At 40.2% G+C, this 18,768-nt stretch overlaps 1 protein-coding gene across 3 annotated transcripts in view; it reads left to right on the forward strand.

The window, feature by feature from the left end:
• Positions 1 to 18,768, forward strand: part of LOC306853166 (follistatin-related protein 5-like) — a 141,814-nt gene that overhangs the window by 25,430 nt on the left and 97,616 nt on the right. The gene's annotated exons all lie outside the window — the stretch shown is intronic.

Genomic DNA, 18,768 nt, shown 5'->3' on the forward strand with positions numbered 1-18,768 from the left:
TTCATAATCCAAACTAAAAAGGATTCTCATAATCCTAAAAAAAATGCACAAAATAGTCTTTTCTTTTTAATAGTACCCAATTAAGAAAAGCAGTGTGGAAATGCTTGGGCAGTTTGTTCCACACTCTACTTAAGATTCTGTTTGGAAATTATTTTTTGATGGGCTGTTTCAATTATTTATTAATCATTTTAATTATTCAGTCTAATTACTCCATGTTTAAGTGGATTAAATTCTGATTTAGGTATACAGGTCCTTCTCAAAAAATTAGCATATTGTGATAAAGTTCATTATTTTCTGTAATGTACTGATAAACATTAGACTTTCATATATTTTAGATTCATTACAACACAACTGAAGTAGTTCAAGCCTTTTATTGTTTTAATATTGATGATTTTGGCATACAGCTCATGAAAACCCAAAATTCCTATCTCAAAAAAATAGCATATCATGAAAAGGTCCTCTAAACGAGCTATTAACCTAATCATCTGAATCAACTAATTAACTCTAAACACCTGCAAAAGATTCCTGAGGCTTTTAAAAACTCCCAGCCTGGTTCATTACTCAAAACCGCAATCATGGGTAAGACTGCCGACCTGACTGCTGTCCAGAAGGCCATCATTGACACCCTCAAGCAAGAGGGTAAGACACAGAAAGAAATTTCTGAACGAATAGGCTGTTCCCAGAGTGCTGTATCAAGGCACCTCAGTGGGAAGTCTGTGGGAAAGAAAAAGTGTGGCAGAAAACGCAGCACAACGAGAAGAGGTGACCGGACCCTGAGGAAGATTGTGGAGAAGGACCGATTCCAGACCTTGGGGGAAGCAGTGGACTGAGTCTGGAGTACAAACATCCAGAGCCACCGTGTACAGGCGTGTGCAGGAAATGGGCTACAGGTGCCGCATTCCCCAGGTCAAGCCACTTTTGAACCAGAAACAGCGGCAGAAGCGCCTGACCTGGGCTACAGAGAAGCAGCACTGGACTGTTGCTCAGTGGTCCAAAGTACTTTTTTCGGATGAAAGCAAATTTTGCATGTCATTCGGAAATCAAGGTGCCAGAGTCTGGAGGAAGACTGGGGAGAGGGAAATGCCAAAATGCCTGAAGTCCAGTGTCAAGTACCCACAGTCAGTGATGCTGGTGTTGGTCCACTGTGTTTTATCAAGGGCAGGGTCAATGCAGCTAGCTATCAGGAGATTTTGGAGCACTTCATGCTTCCATCTGCTGAAAAGCTTTATGGAGATGATTTCATTTTTCAGCACGACCTGGCACCTGCTCACAGTGCCAAAACCACTGGTAAATGGTTTACTGACCATGGTATTACTGTGCTCAATTGGCCTGCCAACTCTCCTGACCTGAACCCCATAGAGAATCTGTGGGATATTGTGAAGAGAAAGTTGAGAGACACAAGACCCAACACTCTGGATGAGCTTAAGGTCACTATCGAAGCATCCTGGGCCTCCATAACACCTCAGCAGTGCCGCAGGCTGATTGCCTCCATGCCACGCCGCATTGAAGCAGTCATTTCTGCAAAAGGATTCCCGACCAAGTATTGAGTGCATAACTGAACATAATTATTTGAAGGATGACTTTTTTTGTATTAAAAACACTTTTCTTTTATTGGTCGGATGAAATATGCTAATTTTTTGAGATAGGAATTTTGGATTTTCATGAGCTGTATGCCAAAATCATCATTATTAAAACAATAAAAGGCTTGAACTACTTCAGTTGTGTGTAATGAATCTAAAATATATGAAAGTCTAATGTTTATCAGTACATTGCAGAAAATAATGAACTTTATCACAATATGCTAATTTTTTGAGAAGGACCTGTATTACCTTAATGGAGGTTTTGGAAGATTCCTCCTGCGACTGCCTGAAAGGCTTTTGATAAAGCTGATTCATTTCTTTTGATGAAGCTCATCTATTTAATAATTATTTCACCTTTTAAAGTACATTAAGCCTTAGTGGTGAATACATTCAGTACATTCAAGACAAACCACTTTCAGCTTAATTTGTGACATGGCAAATGTTGCCTGCTTTGTGAATGCAAAGTGCAGACTACAGCACATGAAATATAGCTGGAAAGAATATGAAGCCAACTGAAATTGGCTGTCAGAATTTGGAAAAGAGAAAAACTAAGACAGCATGCACAAGCGCATAGCAGAATGCCGTGTAATTGGAATCTTAAATGAAGTGGCTGGCATATTCACAGTTCCACTGTGCAACTGAACACAAAATATCTTACTACTGAGGGTGAAATCACTTCTTTTTGGGTTGAAGAATAGCTTTTTGTGTAATAGTATGAAAATTGGAGGTAATGTATTCGGACCACCAGCGACGCTACACTATTTCTCATGCCTAGCTCTCATAGCATGCAGGCAAATTCTATACTTGTCACACAAAAGCTTTCAAAGGCAAAAGCTTTACAGAATTCTTTCAAATACGCAACATGATGGGGTGTGCCCGTTGAGCTCTTGGCATGCACAAAAGCAGACCCGGTCCCCCGATTCTAGCTTTCTTTATATTGTCTCAACTTTGTCATTACGATTCAATTTAATAATGTGCACACAGGGATGCCTCTTTGGCCTGCAGTTGATGAAACATTTTGAAATGCTAAAGGCTTTAGCTCTAAATTGTATGTTAATCCTGAAATCTCTTTAGCTTCTTTGGGATTCCTTTTCACTTTTTGAAAGGGAACATTGCATTGTCTGGTGAGAATAGAGAGTGGTGCTAGAATTGCTGCCTGGCTGCAGTAATTTTACTCGACAGATTTATTTTTGGGCAACTGCCCACTATTCAACTAGCTACTGAACATCTCATGTGTACTTGTTCATGTGCGATCACTAAATGTAATTGAATTCTATTTATTCAGATTTTGCTAAATGCTTAATAGTTTAGTATGCCTAAATAGGAGAGGAAGAAGGTATTATGTAATTGGATGCTTGGTGGGAGATGCAGGAATATTCATCTTAGTACAGGAATATTCAGCTCAGTATAAGTTAAGGTTAATCAAAAGCACTTTCCACTCGTCTCTCCATTAAAAAAACACACACTTACTGTTTCAATAGTATACAACATGAGTGTTAGTTTGAGTGTATTCTGAAAACACCATACTTATTTTATTTTAAATAAATTTATTGCCATTACAATGAAACAGCATACATAGATTTACTCTAAGCACTTAAGCTTTTTACCAAAATTTGACACTATTCACCTCCATTGTAAGTTCCATGCTGTAACCTCACTTTTTGCTTTGAGAGAGATGACTCAACTGTCGCCAGTGTGGTTAAAGTCCGAGGACTACTGCTTCTCAAATTGGTCTTTGACCATTAAGACCTTTAATTTAATTCCAGAATAGGCTCTCAACCCAGTAGGAAAAGTTAATATTGAATTTCATGAATATTCATAAGCAGAAAAGCCAGTGAAGCAGGAGGGTTTCTAATATCAACAATGGGTTTTGCACACGGAAGGTAATGAATCTAAAAAGTCTCATAAGGGAGATGACTGTTTCCGTTGTTGCTCTTAACAGATGTTGTTTCGGCAACAGTGAGAGAACAACCAAACACCTCTTTTGACATGCTGAGAGTGTTTTTAAAAGCCCCACTTTAGCACTTCGTATAGCCCATCTACAACCCATTACCATAATGCTAATAAATTATTTAATGCTTATTTAGCATTCAGCTAAAAACACAAGTAAAACCCCTGGAAAGTATAAATAAGATTATTTCAGACAAAGTGGAAAGGTTTTTGTTTGTTTGTTTTGGGAGTCTTCCATTTTCTCCTTAATGGAACATTTTTTATTTATTTATTTTTATCTATTTTCTCTATTGTTGCAGTTCTGGTGCATCTGGCCAGGACTGAAGGTTGCCAGCTCACTAAAGTAAACTGCAGTGGTGGCATACTATAAAAATAGATCACGAGATGAATGACAGACTATATGAATAAACAGGATGGGTGATATTTGTCTCTTTAGCTTTAGGCCTAATGAGGCAAGTGGTATGTTATGGCAGCTGAAAATGCAGAAATCTAAACTTTTTTTATTGTTCTTCTCCTGTAGTAACAGATGCCTGTCAAGTCAAGTCACCTTTATTTATATAGTGCTTTTAACAATACAGATTGTGTAAAAGCACTTAACAGTATCAAATTGGAGGATAGAGTGTCAGTAATGTATAAAAATAAGATTAAACACTCAATTTTCAGTTAAGGCATTTCATTATTGGTGCAGTTATTGATGCAGCCTGTTGATGTTATTGTATCTCTTGCTATGCCTTTCACTTTGCCACTCCTTTACTCACTTTGTTTGTACCCCTTTTTCCTGTTAAATGGTTGTTTTGGGAGTTGTTTAAGGAGCCACATGGACTCCAGGACCTAGTGAACGAACTGCCTGCTGCCTACATTGGCAGTTTCTAAGGCAACATTTTAACTGTAATGGAGCATCAAGTGACTAATTTGGAACACTCTGCATAGGCAGCAACTCTGAAGACACACAAGAGACTATTGATTTCAATAGAATTTGCTATTCGCGTGTTGCTTTGCTAAAAACAAAACAGGATGGCAAAGCATCCTAAATATTAGAGAAAATAGTCTCTCTCTTCTTTTTTTTTTAAATTTGATTAAATTTATTTGTTATTTAATCTAATCTGTTTGTTTATTAGGCTAATTAGTTTAATCTTTTTATATTTGTTTTCAGATTTTTTTACACTGTTTTTCATTCCCATAGACCCCCTAGAACTCCTTTGTGGCCCCTGCTCTTTTGAAACGCCCTGAAAGACAACCACAAGTAGAGATGATGCATATGGTGACAGTTGTATTGCTCAATGGCACAGAAATGGCTTAATGCTATATGAATTAGCAGGGGGAGGTTTCTGCGGGATGCATAATTACTGAAGCGTGGTGCTGCATCATAAATAGTGTAACTCACTGGGACTTAATAACAGCTGCATTTTAATGGGGTTTAACTCCCTTCACTGTACAGATCTTAAGGATTCCACCTCCTGAGCTTCAGTTGATCTTGTAACCAATGACTTTGCCACTGTGCTGCTTCCTATTGAACACTGTAGCTACTGCTTTATGGGATCCAGTGTATAACTGCATCTGCATCTGGCCAGTCATTAGATGTAGAGTGCCTTTACGCTTATACTCAGTTTGTAATTTCTTAAAGTTCAAGCAAAAGTTGATTGCACTTAAATAGTCATTAGATCTGTATAGCTGCTTATAGAACAGATGTTTTCATAGCAGATCTTCTGAGACTGATTGGAGATAAACAGCGTTGCCATCTAATGGTCGTTCGTTTGCTCACTGATGGATCTAGATATTAATACGGAAGAAAGAGAAGAAATAGCGGCCTTCAACTTTAAATAGGAAATCAGATTGTCTCTGGTCTTTTGAGGTGAAAGAGTCTCAGTGTACTATGAAATCTTGTTGTAGCTTGCTATTAAAGACGACAAATTACTGAAAATAAGCTATTTATTTAATGTATTTGGTAATAACTATTATTGTTACAGAAGCAGACTCACACGTGTGATGTATAAAACAGGTAAAGTTTATTTGGCTGGAGAGCAAAGGCAGGTGAACGTGGTGGTGAGTATCTGATGTCGAGTAGATGGACGATGAGATTGGAATCTTACTGAACCGGGTTGTTTGTTGACAGGAGCTTGTGGATGTTCTGGAACCACACACCTCAATGCTTCGTCGTGAAGCTCCAGAGAAGACAGACGGGGATCCAGGACACGGATGGACACAACACACGAAGGAAACACAAGAGGTAAGTTCACAGGCAGGTAAGTAACAGGTAGGTCTTTGAGATAACACTCAGGAGTCCACTTCGCATGAACAAGACCGGACGTTTGACTGTTGTGAGGTGTGTGGTTATATGGGGTGACTTGATGAGGTGATGATGGAGTGCAGGTGTGCTCATTAGAACTCTGGTGATGGTGCTCGCTGTGATTGGCTGGAGTGAGAGCCTGGTCGATCTGTGACATTACCCCCCTCTACACGGCCCACTACCAGGTACTCCAAGCGGCCACCACGGCACCGGGAGTCCAAAATCTCCTTCACCTTGTAAATCGCTCCATCTTCCAGGATTAACGGGAGAGGGGGTTCCTCACTTGGACCAGGCTCTGTGGAGGGAGAAACAGGAGACTGGTAAGGCTTCAGGAGTGATATGTGAAAGGTAGAATTTATTCGATAATGTGGGGGAAGCTGCAACTGAAAGGTGACTGGGTTGATTTGCTTGACTATGGTGAAGGGACCAACATATCTGGGACTCAGCTTCTTGCAGGGCAGGTGCATCTTGATGTCCCTCGTTGACAGCCAGACCTTCTGTCCCGGTTGGTATCACGGGGCTTCTGAACTACGAAGGTCTGCTGTCATCTTGCGCCTGTGTACTGCTTGCTGGAGCTGATGGTGAGCATCGTCCCAGACCCTCTCGCTCTCCCGGAACCAGTAGTCCACCACCGGCATTTCCGAGTAGAGGCATCCACCTCCACAATGAAGGGCTTCTGGGGATCTGGGTGCACGAGGATAGGAGCGTGGGTAAAGGTTTCCTTTAGCCTCTCGAAGGCCTCCGTGGCAGCTGGAGTCCAGGACAGAGACTTGGGCCTTTTCCTGAGCAGGTTGGTGAGGGGACAGGTAATAGTGCTGTAATCCTGGATGAATCTTCTATAAAAATTGGCAAAGCCTAGAAATCTCTGGAGCTCTTTAATAGTGGAGGGTTCCGGTCAGGTTCGGATGGCCTCCACCTTCCCCTCGTCCATTCGGATGCCACCACTGTCGATTATGTAACCCAGGAAGTGCATGGAAGGTTGGTGGAATGAGCATTTCTCGGCCTTGAGGAATAAATGGAACTTCCTGAGTTGCTGTAAGACCTCCGCAACATGGTGGCGATGTTCAGCCAGGCTCCGGGAGTAGATGAGGATATCATCTATGTAGACAAGGACAAACCTGTGGAGATACTCCCGGAGCACCTCGTGCATGAAGTCCTGGAATACGGAGGGGGCATTGACAAGGCCATACGGCATTACCAGATATTCGTAGATGCCGGTTGGTGTAACGAAGGCTGTCTTCCACTCGTCCCTCGCGTATCCGGATGAGGTTTTACGCGCTGCGGAGGTCTTGTTTTGTGAAGATGGTGGCACCACGAAGATGTTCCAGAGCTGCTGGAATGAGAGGAAGGGGATATCGTAATTTCACAGTGATCTTGTTTAAAGCCCGGTAGTCTATGCAAGGCCGCAAGCCTTCTTGGCCACAAAGAAAAAACTCGAAGCAGCAGGGGAGGTAGACGGACGGATGTAACCACGCTTTAAAGCCTCATCGATATACTCCTCCATGGCCTTCTGCTCCGGAAGTGAGAGCGGGTAAATCTTACCCTTGGGCACTGGCTCACCTGGCAAAAGATCGATCGCACAGTCCCATGGCCGATGAGGAGGTAGTTTGGAGGCCTTCTTCAGGCTGAATACGTCACTGAAGGGGGCGTAACAGGTTGGCATGTCAACAGATTGTTTCTCGATTGGACTTTCAACGGAGGTAGAATTCACAGGGACCTTGGAAATAACTGGGTTGAGTGGTTGCGGGATTCTCGGGTAAGCAACCAGGAGAACATCGGGTGCCCCACTTCAGGATTCCCCGGTGCACCAATAAATGTGAGGTTCATGCTGCACAAACCAGGGACGCCCGAGGACGATATCCGTGTGCGCTCCCTCCAGAACCAATAGTGTGATGTCCTCTTCATGCAGCTGTCCGAACCTTATATGAACCGGACCCGCACTATATTGGACGAAGGTATGTGCAATGGGTTTCCCGGTTATCGGATGAATTTGGTAGGTGGTTTGGTTAGCTATGGTTTGGAATTTGAGTTGGCGGCAGAGGCTTCCGGAGATAAAGTGACCGGCGGAGCCGGAGTCGAGTAGGGCTTGTACTGGAATAGACAGAGGCAGTAAGCATTACTTCAGCAGTGAGTGGCTTCATATTCTGAGAGATAGGTTGAATGGCACTCACCAAGAGCTGCGGTGGACGAACGGGGAAAGTTGATCTAACATGCCCCTCCTTTCCACAGTACATGCAAAGCCCTGCTTGCAGTCGCCTCTGCCGCTCGTGATAAGTAAGGTGAGTACGATCAGTTTGCATGGGTTCTTGGTAGGATTCTGGAGGGAGGCTGACCTCTGGGTGGCGATAGGGAGGAGGACAACGGGCTAAGGATGGTTGGTCGGTGAAACAGGATTGCATGCGTGTGGAAGCATGGATGGATTGTTGAATGAATTTCTCTAATCCACAGGAGTCATCCAGGTTAGCAAGCTGCAACCGCAATCTGGGCTGTAGACCTTGACGAAAAGTGGTGAGTAGGGCTCTCTCATTCCAACCACTAGCTGCCGCCAGGGTCCTAAACTGCAGGGTATATTCATGTATTGAGTCGGTACCCTGGCGGAGATAATAGAGTTGCTCGCCAATGGATGGATCCCCAACTACATGCCCGAACACTTCTCGAAAGTGGGCGATGAAACTCTGATAGGATTGCATTACAGGTCCTGATTGGGAGAAAATCGATTCCGCCCACTGCAAAGCTTTGCCGGTGACACTATAAAGGCGATTTTAGATTCTCAGTCGGGTACAGATCCGGTTGCATGTCGATATTGAGTGAGCATTGTAGAAGGAACCCGCTGCACTCCCCCGCCACACCAGAGATGGGCGCTGGTCTGGCCATGGGACTATGGATCATTGGTGGAGAAGAAGCCGTGGTTCCGGTGACTGGGGTGAACGGAGGTGCTGACGGTGATGCTGGGACAAGAACTCGTCAGAGGTGATCCACGAGCTCCTGAAATGGATCCGGGTTGCTCATCTCAGCCTACGGTGAAGGTCCGGTCTTCTCTTACAGAAGCAGACTCACATGTGAGATGTATAAAACAGGTAAAGTTTATTTGGCTGGAGAGCAAAGGCAGGTGAACGTGGATGGTGAGTGTCTGATGTCGAGTAGATGGACGATGAAATTGGAATCTTACTGAACTGGGTTGTTTGTTGACAGGAGCTCGTGGATGTTCGGGAACCACACACTTCGATGCTTCGTCGTGAAGCTCCAAAGAAGACAGACAGGGATCCAGGACACGGATGGACACAACACTCGAAGGAAACACAAGAGGTAAGTTCACAGGCAGGTAAGTAACAGGTAGGTCTTTCAGATAACATTCAAGAGTCCACTTCGCATGAACGAGACCAGACGTTTGACTGTTGTGAGGTGTGTGGTTATATGGGGTGACTTGATGAGGTGATGATGGAGTGCAGGTGTGCTCATTAGAACTCTGGTGATGGTGCTTGCTGTGATTGGCTGGAGTGAGAGCCTGGTCGATCTGTGACAATTATTTGCTATTAACTATAACATTTGTATAATAATTTGTTTAAATTATACATAAATTATATATGTAAATATATTTATTTATTTTACAGTTTTATATATGTATTCAAGTACAAAACATAAAGGTGAGTCTAATATACAGTCTCTTACTGGATATCAGTAAAACATTCCTGCACTGTCCATACTTTCACATACACATAGAAACATTCACAATACTGACTTTGAGTTTGACTCAATCTCAGAGTTAAAAGGATTAAAAATGCAGCATTTGTTCCTTTGAGAAGCCTATTCTCTTTGAGGCACAGAATGTTGCTTGCATTGGGTAAATGTGATTAAAGGCCCAGGCCCCTACAAGGAAACATTACTGAATTCTTCATTTCTACATGAAAAAGCTTCCCGTTCAATTGCTGGAATATACCAGCATTACGACATAAGAGACAACAAAATTTATTTTTAAATTTAAATATTTTATTCTCTAAAGTAAATCACTTAAAAGCTCCTGAGTGCTTGTACAAAATTTGTTCACAAATAAAGTGAAATGCTTTACTTGGAGCATTTTTAGCAGTTCTAGAACTGAGTGTAGAACTGTGAATACTTCCTAGTGAGTATAATTGCGGGGTGGTTATGGCGCAGTGGATAAGACACATGCCTTTGGTGTGAGAGACCCGGGTTCGAATCCACTGTGAGACACCAATGTGTCCCTGAGCAAGACACTTAACCCCCTAGTGGCTCCAGAGGCATGCGACCTCTGACATATATAGCAATTGTAAGTCGCTTTGGATAAAAGCGTCAGCTAAATGAATAAATGTAAATGTAAATTAATAATAAATATTCAGTTCATAAAAACATTTCCTTGAACAGAGCTTTCAAATAAGCTGACTTAAAATTACTATAAATAGTATGTGTAAACTTTAATTTAAAGGGATAGTTTCCACAAAAATTTAAATTCTATAATCATTTACTCACCCTCAAGTTATTTCAAACCTGTGTGAATGTGTTTCTTCTGCGGAACAGAAAAGAAGATATTTTGAACAATGTGGGAAACTGAACAGTTGATGGTCCCTATTAACTTCCGTACTATTTTATTTTATTTATTTTTATTATCCCCCCTTAGTGTACAAGTCAAAGGGGACCATCAACTGTTCGGTTAGAAAGAACTACTAGAAGGTAAGTAAATGATGACAGAATTTACAATTTTGTGTGAAAAAAAAAAATCCCCTTTAGGGGTCAGATTTTTAGGGTCAAACTTTGAAGCTCTTCATCATAGAGTGATATTTGCATTTAATTTAATTGAAATAAGTGAATTATGCATTCAGTAACACTCTTCCTATGTTTATTGTCTGACTAAGGCTTCTCGTTACAGTGTGTCGATGGTGTTCTGTAGCTGCTCTCATTCCATTCGGCAGATTTATTAGAGCTGATCTGTGTCAGGTAATAAAGGAAAATAAAATAATAAATGAGAAATAACGGCAGAACTGATTCAAACTGACGCGTCTCGGAGGAAGCAGATCGCAGATCATTACGCCTGAGGTGCTGCAGCATCTCGCTTTAATTTAGCCAGTGCTGAGATGTGAATTGTTGTGCTTAGTGATTGTACAGCAGCATGTTTAATGAATGAAAACCCGGGAGCACATCAAACTTTGTGTTTTCCGCCTTTCCCATAGCAAAGCTTTCTATAAATACGGCTCCCCTCAGCCAGGTGCTTGTTAATACAACCCCCAGAGTGATAAGAAGCCATCGTTTTGTGATATCTCATTCTGCACTCCAGCAATGACTTCAGGAGATTTGATTTGTTTAAAGGAATCGCAGAGTAGTCAGTAAAGAGACGGCAGATGGAGAAGTAATGGCAGGCAAGTTAGCGCAGCGTGTTTCTGTGTCGTCTTTTATGAGGAGTTTGAAGCATTGTTTGAAGGCTGTTTATCCGGATGTGTTTCCTGTGTTTTGGAGCAGCAGAGTCCACAGAGGCTTCTTAAAGGGCTGCAGCGAGCCGAGCTGAAAGCAGCCGAGTGTTGTTTACTACATTACCCAGAGTCCCTAAGGACCGGCTTCTGTTCTGGAAAACATCAGATGGCCTGGGACTCGCACCTTTGGTGGTGACAAGAGAATGAAACGATGACACAGTGTTAAGAGGAAAGAGGCAAAACCCATGTGTTTAAACAAAGGCTGTGAATGTTTGGCATGTCACCACTCATGCAAGCGCTAGTTGGAAGACTTTACACAGACTTTAAAAACACTTTAATGCCAAATTGAGTTTTTTTTTTTGTTTGTTTGTTTTTTTTGTTTTTTTGACCAGCATCATTAATCTTAATGTTTAGGCTGTATTCAGGCTGTATAACATGTTATTATACAAACCGATTCCAAAAAAGTTGGGACACTGTACAAATTATGAATAAAAAAGGAATGCAATTGTGGTGAGTGGGGCGGGGCCGAGAGCCGTGGGAACGGAGCGAGGCCGGTGGAGTTAATGATAATGAGCGACACCTGCGACACTCACCGGTCTCAAGTCCCACGGAGGAGCTCCGGAAGGATAAAAGAAGGAGTGACGACAGTGGAAGACAAGAGAGGACCAGGCCTGGATTTTATTTTGTGTTTTGTGTGCGGCAGTCATCCGTGAGGGGCTGCCGCTGTACTTTTGTGTTTGTTTATTTTGTTATTAAATTCTTAAATGTTTGCCGGTTCCCGCCTCCTTCTTCCCAAATCTACGAACGTTGTTACAGCAATAATTTACAAATCTCATAAACTTATATTTTATTCACAATAGAATATAGATAACATATCAAATGTTGAAAGTGAGACATTTTGAAATGTCATGCCAAATATTGGCTCATTTTGGATTTCATGAGAGCTACACATTCCAAAAAAGTTGGGACAGGTAGCAATAAGAGGCCGGAAACGTTAAATGTACATATAAGGAACAGCTGGAGGACCAATTTGCAACTTATTAGGTCAATTGGCAACATGATTGGGTATAAAAAGAGCCTCTCAGAGTGGCAGTGTCTCTCAGAAGTCAAGATGGCAAGAGGATCACCAATTCCCCCAATGCTGCGGCGAAAAATAGTGGAGCAATATCAGAAAGGAGTTTCTCAGAGAAAAATTGCAAAGAGTTTGAAGTTATCATCATCTACAGTGCATAATATCATCCAAAGATTCAGAGAATCTGGAACAATCTCTGTGCGTAAGGTTCAAGGCCGGAAAACCATACTGAATGCCCGTGATCTTCGGGCCCTTAGACGGCACTGCATCACATACAGGAATGCTACTGTAATGGAAATCACAACATGGGCTCAGGAATACTTCCAGAAAACATTGTCGGTGAACACAATCCACCGTGCCATTCGCCTTTGCCAGCTAAAACTCTATAGGTCAAAAAATAAGCCATATCTAAACATGATCCAGAATTGCAGGCGTTTTCTCTGGGCCAAGGCTTATTTAAAATGGACTGTGGCAAAGTGGAAAACTGTTCTGTGGTCAGACGAAAATTGGAAAACTTTTTGGAAAATTGGGACGCCATGTCATCCGGACTAAAGAGGACAAGGACAACCCAAGTTGTTATCAGCTCTCAGTTCAGAAGCCTGCATCTCTGATGGTATGGGGTTGCATGAGTGCGTGTGGCATGGGCAGCTTACACATCTGGAAAGGCACCATCAATGCTGAAAGGTATATCCAAGTTCTAGAACAACATATGCTCCCATCCAGACGTTGTCTCTTTCAGGGAAGACCTTGCATTTTCCAACATGACAATGCCAGACCACATACTGCATCAATTACAACATCATGGCTGCGTAGAAGGAGGATCCGGGTACTGAAATGGCCAGCCTGCAGTCCAGATCTTTCACCCATAGAAAACATTTGGCGCATCATAAAGAGGAAGATGCGACAAAGAAGACCTAAGACAGTCGAGCAACTAGAAGCCTGTATTAGACAAGAATGGGACAACATTCCTATTCCTAAACTTGAGCAACTTGTCTCCTCAGTCCCCAGACGTTTGCAGACTGTTCTAAAAAGAAGAGGGGATGCCACACAGTGGTAAACATGGCCTTGTCCCAACTTTTTTGAGATGTGTTGATGCAATGAAATTTAAAATAAACTTATTTTTCCCTTAAAGTGATACATTTTCTCAGTTTAAACATTTGATATGTCATCTATGTTGTATTCTGAATAAAATATTGAAATTTGAAACTTCCACATCATTGCATTCTGTTTTTCATTCACAATTTGTACAGTGTCCCAACTTTTTTGGAATCGGGTTTGTATATATATATATATATATATATATATATATATATATATATATATATATATCAAAAGGTAAAAGTAGGTGCCCAGTGGCTATATCCGTTTTCATTATTGGTTGAGCCTGTGAATAAAACAAATAAATTGCATTATTATTTTTGGTCCCTAAAGCACATCCCTGACAACAGTATATATTGTCAGGGATACCTTGTGTACTTGTTACTAACTGTTTTAAAACTGTATTGTATTTTAACATGAATCTTCTTGTAGTCTGGTAATGTGTAAAGAAAACTTTGTCTCACTGCAGACCAATATACAGTTGTCCATCTAACTGTCAGACGTTGTGTAGCATTGTGCGTAGAAAGTGATTCTAGGTGACATTTTAGCAGTGTTGTTACAGAAGTATTTATTTTCCAATTAATTTTCTTTATAGAGATTTCAAAAGTGTCAAAAAAAATTGTAAGAAAAAAAACAACAACAACAACCAGCTATGAAATGGACAACAATATTGGCATTATCACCCCAAGACTGTGTACTTTACATATTTATGAGGGAATGAAGTGTAGTGTCATGAAGTAAATGAAAAAAAAAACCCCAGAAAACTTTAAAAGTATTGCAAATATATATATATATATATATATATATATATATATATATATATATATATATTCGTAGCAATACTTTTAAAGTTTTCGTTTTTGTTGTTGTTTTTTTTCCATTTAAATCATTGGGATATTAAGAGTAAAGACCATGTTCCATGAAGATATTTTGTGAATTTCTTACCATAAACATATCAAAAATATTTTTTTGTTTAGTAGTATGCATTGCTAAGAACTTAATTTGGACATCTTTAAAGGCGATTTTTTTGCACCCTCAGATTCCAGATTTTTAAATACAACCCAAATTCTGGAAATGTTGGGGCATTTTTAAAATTTGAATAAAATGAAAACTAAAAGACTTTCACATCACATGAGCCAATATTTCATTCACAATAGACCATAAAGAACATAACAAATATTTAAACTGAAAAATTTTACACTAAATGAGCTCATTTCAAATTTGATGCCTGCTACAGGTCTCAAAAAAGTTGACACGGGGGCAACAAAGGGCTGAAAAAGCGAGAACTTTTGAAAAGATTCAGCTGGGAGAACATCTAGCAACTAATTAAGTGAATTGACATCAGGTCTGGCAGAGGCTCTCCAATCTGTGAAAGAGTGCGTAAAAAGATACCTTATTAAGTGGAATACTTTAAAAACAATGCTCCTCAATGTCAAAATGCAAAGGCTTTGCAAATCTCATAATCTACAGTGCATAACATCATCAAAGATTCAGAGAAACTGGAGAAATCTCTGTGCGTAAGGGACAAGGCCGAAGACCTTTGTTGGATGCCCATGGTCTTCGGTCACTCAGATGACACTGCATCACTCATCGGCATGATTCTGTCATTTACATTGCTAAATGGGCCCAGGAATACTTCCAGAAACCATTGTCGGTAAACACAATCCACCGTGCCATCTGCAGATGCCAACTAAAGCTCTATAGTGCAAAAAGGAAGCCATATGTGAACATGGTCCAGAAGCGCTGTCGTGTCCTGTTGGCCAAGGCTCATTTAAAATGGACTGTTTGAAAGTGTAAATGTGTTCTATGGTCAGACGAATCCAAATTTGACATTCTTGTTGGAAATCACGGACGCTGTATCCTCCGGGCTAAAGAGGAGGGAGACCTTCCAGCGTGTTATCAGCGTTCAAAAGTCAGCATCTCTGATGGTATGGGGGTGCATAAGTGCATACAGTATGGGCAGCTTGCATGTTTTGGAAAGCACTATGAAGGCTGAAAGGAATATAAAGGTTTTAGACATATACTTCCCTCCAGACGATGTCTAATCAGGAAAGGCCTTGTGTATTTCAGCAGGACAATGCAAAACCACATAATGCAGCTATAACAACAGCATGGCTTCGTAGTAGAAGAGTCTGGGTGCTGACTTGGCCTGCCTGCAGTCCAGATCTTTCACCTATAGAGAACATTTGGCACATCATTAAACGAAAAAGATGACCACAAACTCTTCAGCAAATAGAAAACTATATCAGGCAAGAATGGGACCAAATTCCAACACCAAAACTCCAAATCTGTGGAGGGAGCTGAAGGTTTGAGTTGCCAAATGTCAGCTTCAAAACCTTAATGACGTGGAGTGGAATGCAAAGAGGAGTAGAACAAAATCCCTCCTGAGATGTGTGCAAACCTGGAGGCCAACTACAAGAAACGTCTAACCTCTGTGATTGCCAACAAGGGTTTTGCCACCAAGTACTAAGTCATGTTTTGCAAAGGGGTCAAATACTTATTTGACTCATTAAAATGCAAATCAATTTATAACTTTTTTGAAATGCATTTTTCCGGATTTTTTGTTGTTATTATTCTGTCTCTCACTGTTAAAATAAACCTACCATTAAAATTATAGACTGATCATTTCTTTGTCAGTGGGCAAACATACAAAATCAGCAGGGGATCAAAAAAATCCCAACTGTGTGTGTGTGTATATATATATATATATATATATATACAAAAATACGGAAATATATACAAGAAGTTTGTAGGAGACTTGATTTTGTCATTCACAGTGCTTTTTTTCAGCGGGGTTTTTTTTTTTTTGAGTGATGGCTTCAAAGGAAGTATATATAATACAACTGATTAATAACCTCATTTCTTTCGAGGTAAGTCTCCCTTGAAATGTTTACACAGAATGGTTAAAAATGGTTTCTCTGTGGAGAACAAGAATGGGACTTTCTACTTCTGAAACCAGACAGCACTCTATTTATCATCACAAATGGCTTTGAGCAGACGGATATACAATAGCTAAGATATGACAAGCATTCACGATTCTTTTCCAATGCTCTTTCTCATAGCTAATATAAAATCTTCACAAATGCAAAGTAGCTAATGTGCTCGTCCTTTTATTTTGTCTGGAAGTCTTGGGGTGAATATCTGTATGAAGAGATATGACTGTATCTGACTCTGAAGCCCTGTGCTGAGCTCTTATTAGTTATCATGCATGTCATGGATCTGCTATAATCAGCACCTAAGGGATGACACTCGGTTCTGAGGCCAACCGGGTGAGCGGAGCTCAGTTATCACTCAGTAATGGCTATGCTGTCGGTGTCAGGTAGAGGAATCATTCCCCGGTGAAGGCCGCTGCATTACTTTTGACCTCTTCAGGTCATGAGAATGTTTTGTTTTTCTGTTTTTTTCTGCTGTCAACTTTTTTGTTGGCTCACTTTTGAATATTACTTTGTACTGTTACTTTAGTGCAGACTTTGACAATCTTATATATGCCACTCTATTTAGGGTTTCGTCTTGGCTTTTATTGGGATGAAAAGACCATGTTTGATGGTGGACAGATGAAAGCCGGACACCACACCCTCACCCAAACCCTTCATCAGAATCAAGCGTTCCCTCTCTCACTCAGCCTCTCTCTTCTCTCTTTGAAAAGCTGACTCATCAATAACAAATCGTTGCGACTGAATTAGTCATTTGTCTTTGATGTCACCGTGGTCACAGCGAGGTACTGTGTGCATACCAATCCGACGCTATCTTGGCTTCTGTCCACCCTGCTGGCAAAAGCCAATTTTCTCTTTTTACTACAACAACCTGCAGTGAGAAGGTCTTCATTATGTGCTCCTTGATGAAGGGGTCATCATTTAATTACACACATCTAAAAGGCCTCTAACTCCCTGTAAATGTCACTGTACGTAAAAGCACAACTGTGTGTTTTTATGCTTCACAAACTTTGATTTTCTGTGCTGTATTGAACATGATTGTTGTGAATTTGGCTAATTTTAGTGTCACCAAAGATATCTTGCTGGTTTACATATGAAGTATAAAGTTTTGAAATTACAGGAGTGACTGACAGGAGTCAGTTAAAGTGGGTTGAAAATGACAAATGAAAATTATTTTGCAACATATGCCACGTTTTCCAGCAAAAGTATGTGTTCCAGCAAAAATACAAATATGAATGCTGAATGGAATTGTTTCAGTTTTATTTATTTATTTTTTTGTAAGCTGAAAGTAGAAAAAAAAAAAAATTTTCACATTCCTTTTCTTATTGAGCAATCCAATCAATATTTAGCTTTTTTGTTTATATTATATTTTGTATGTATGTGTCTATATATATATATATATATTATATATATGTATGTATATATATATATATATATATAAAGAGTTAATTTGTAAAAACAGATAATTCCGTATATATATAAATATATAGGGGAAAGGGGAAGTGATGTGGTTCAAAAACATTATTTTGGTTATGCTGTTTGAAAGTCTCTCCACATCCCAATTGCAATCACTAAGTTAAGTAGTTTAAATGTATTTATATATATTTAAATCGTTTCTGGCTTTGGAGAGTGATTTGCAGGTAGGGTGGGATCTTATGCTTTTAAAGCTAGCTTGTTATTGCTAGCCTCTCCAAAATTGCCTACCCTACCTTTAAACACTATATTTGACATAAAATTGTGTTATTAAAATTTCAGGAAAGGTAGAAATCTGCTTTGTTTCTATTCATGGGGAAAATAAATATCAAAAGGTAATACAATCAAAAGGTTATATGCTCAGGGCTATGTTCTAACTTTTCAAACACAAAAGTGCTTCTGTCATTTTTATAGAATCCCTTAGAGGTTATATACGGCTTATACAAGCTTTATTTAGTAAGTTCCCTTTCTCAAACTTAATTGTCATTGTCTAACAGGGGGACTGAGAGCTGAAACGTGACTGCATTTTCAATTCTTAATCGCTATGAAATAATCAGCTGAAGAAGGAGTGGAGCTCACATCTTTGTAATTGATAATAAGGGGAAGCGTGCTAGAGCTCAGGCTATCTTTTATTACAGTCATACATATTTCATCTGAAGCCCATACGGCCTGCATATATCAGTGCAGTGGGATTGTTTCCTCCACAGGGTTTCTCAACTCCTGCCAGCATTGTCAGAACACCACAAACACAAAACAACTGTAATACGTTATTGTTCATAACCTGTTTAGCTCTATTTTTATTTATTTTTTTACTGTGCTTTGTGTTGTAGTAAGGTTAATGTTCAGTTGAGTGTGGGGTGAAAAACATTTGTACCTTAAACCCTGTATAAAAGAACCCATTGACTTCTAATGATGTGTGTTTATGTAGTTGTTCAAGTAAATTAGCATAGCATGC

The sequence above is a fragment of the Barbus barbus genome (genome assembly GCF_936440315.1).
Source record: "Barbus barbus genome assembly, chromosome: 33".
Taxonomy (NCBI): Eukaryota; Metazoa; Chordata; class Actinopteri; order Cypriniformes; family Cyprinidae; genus Barbus; species Barbus barbus.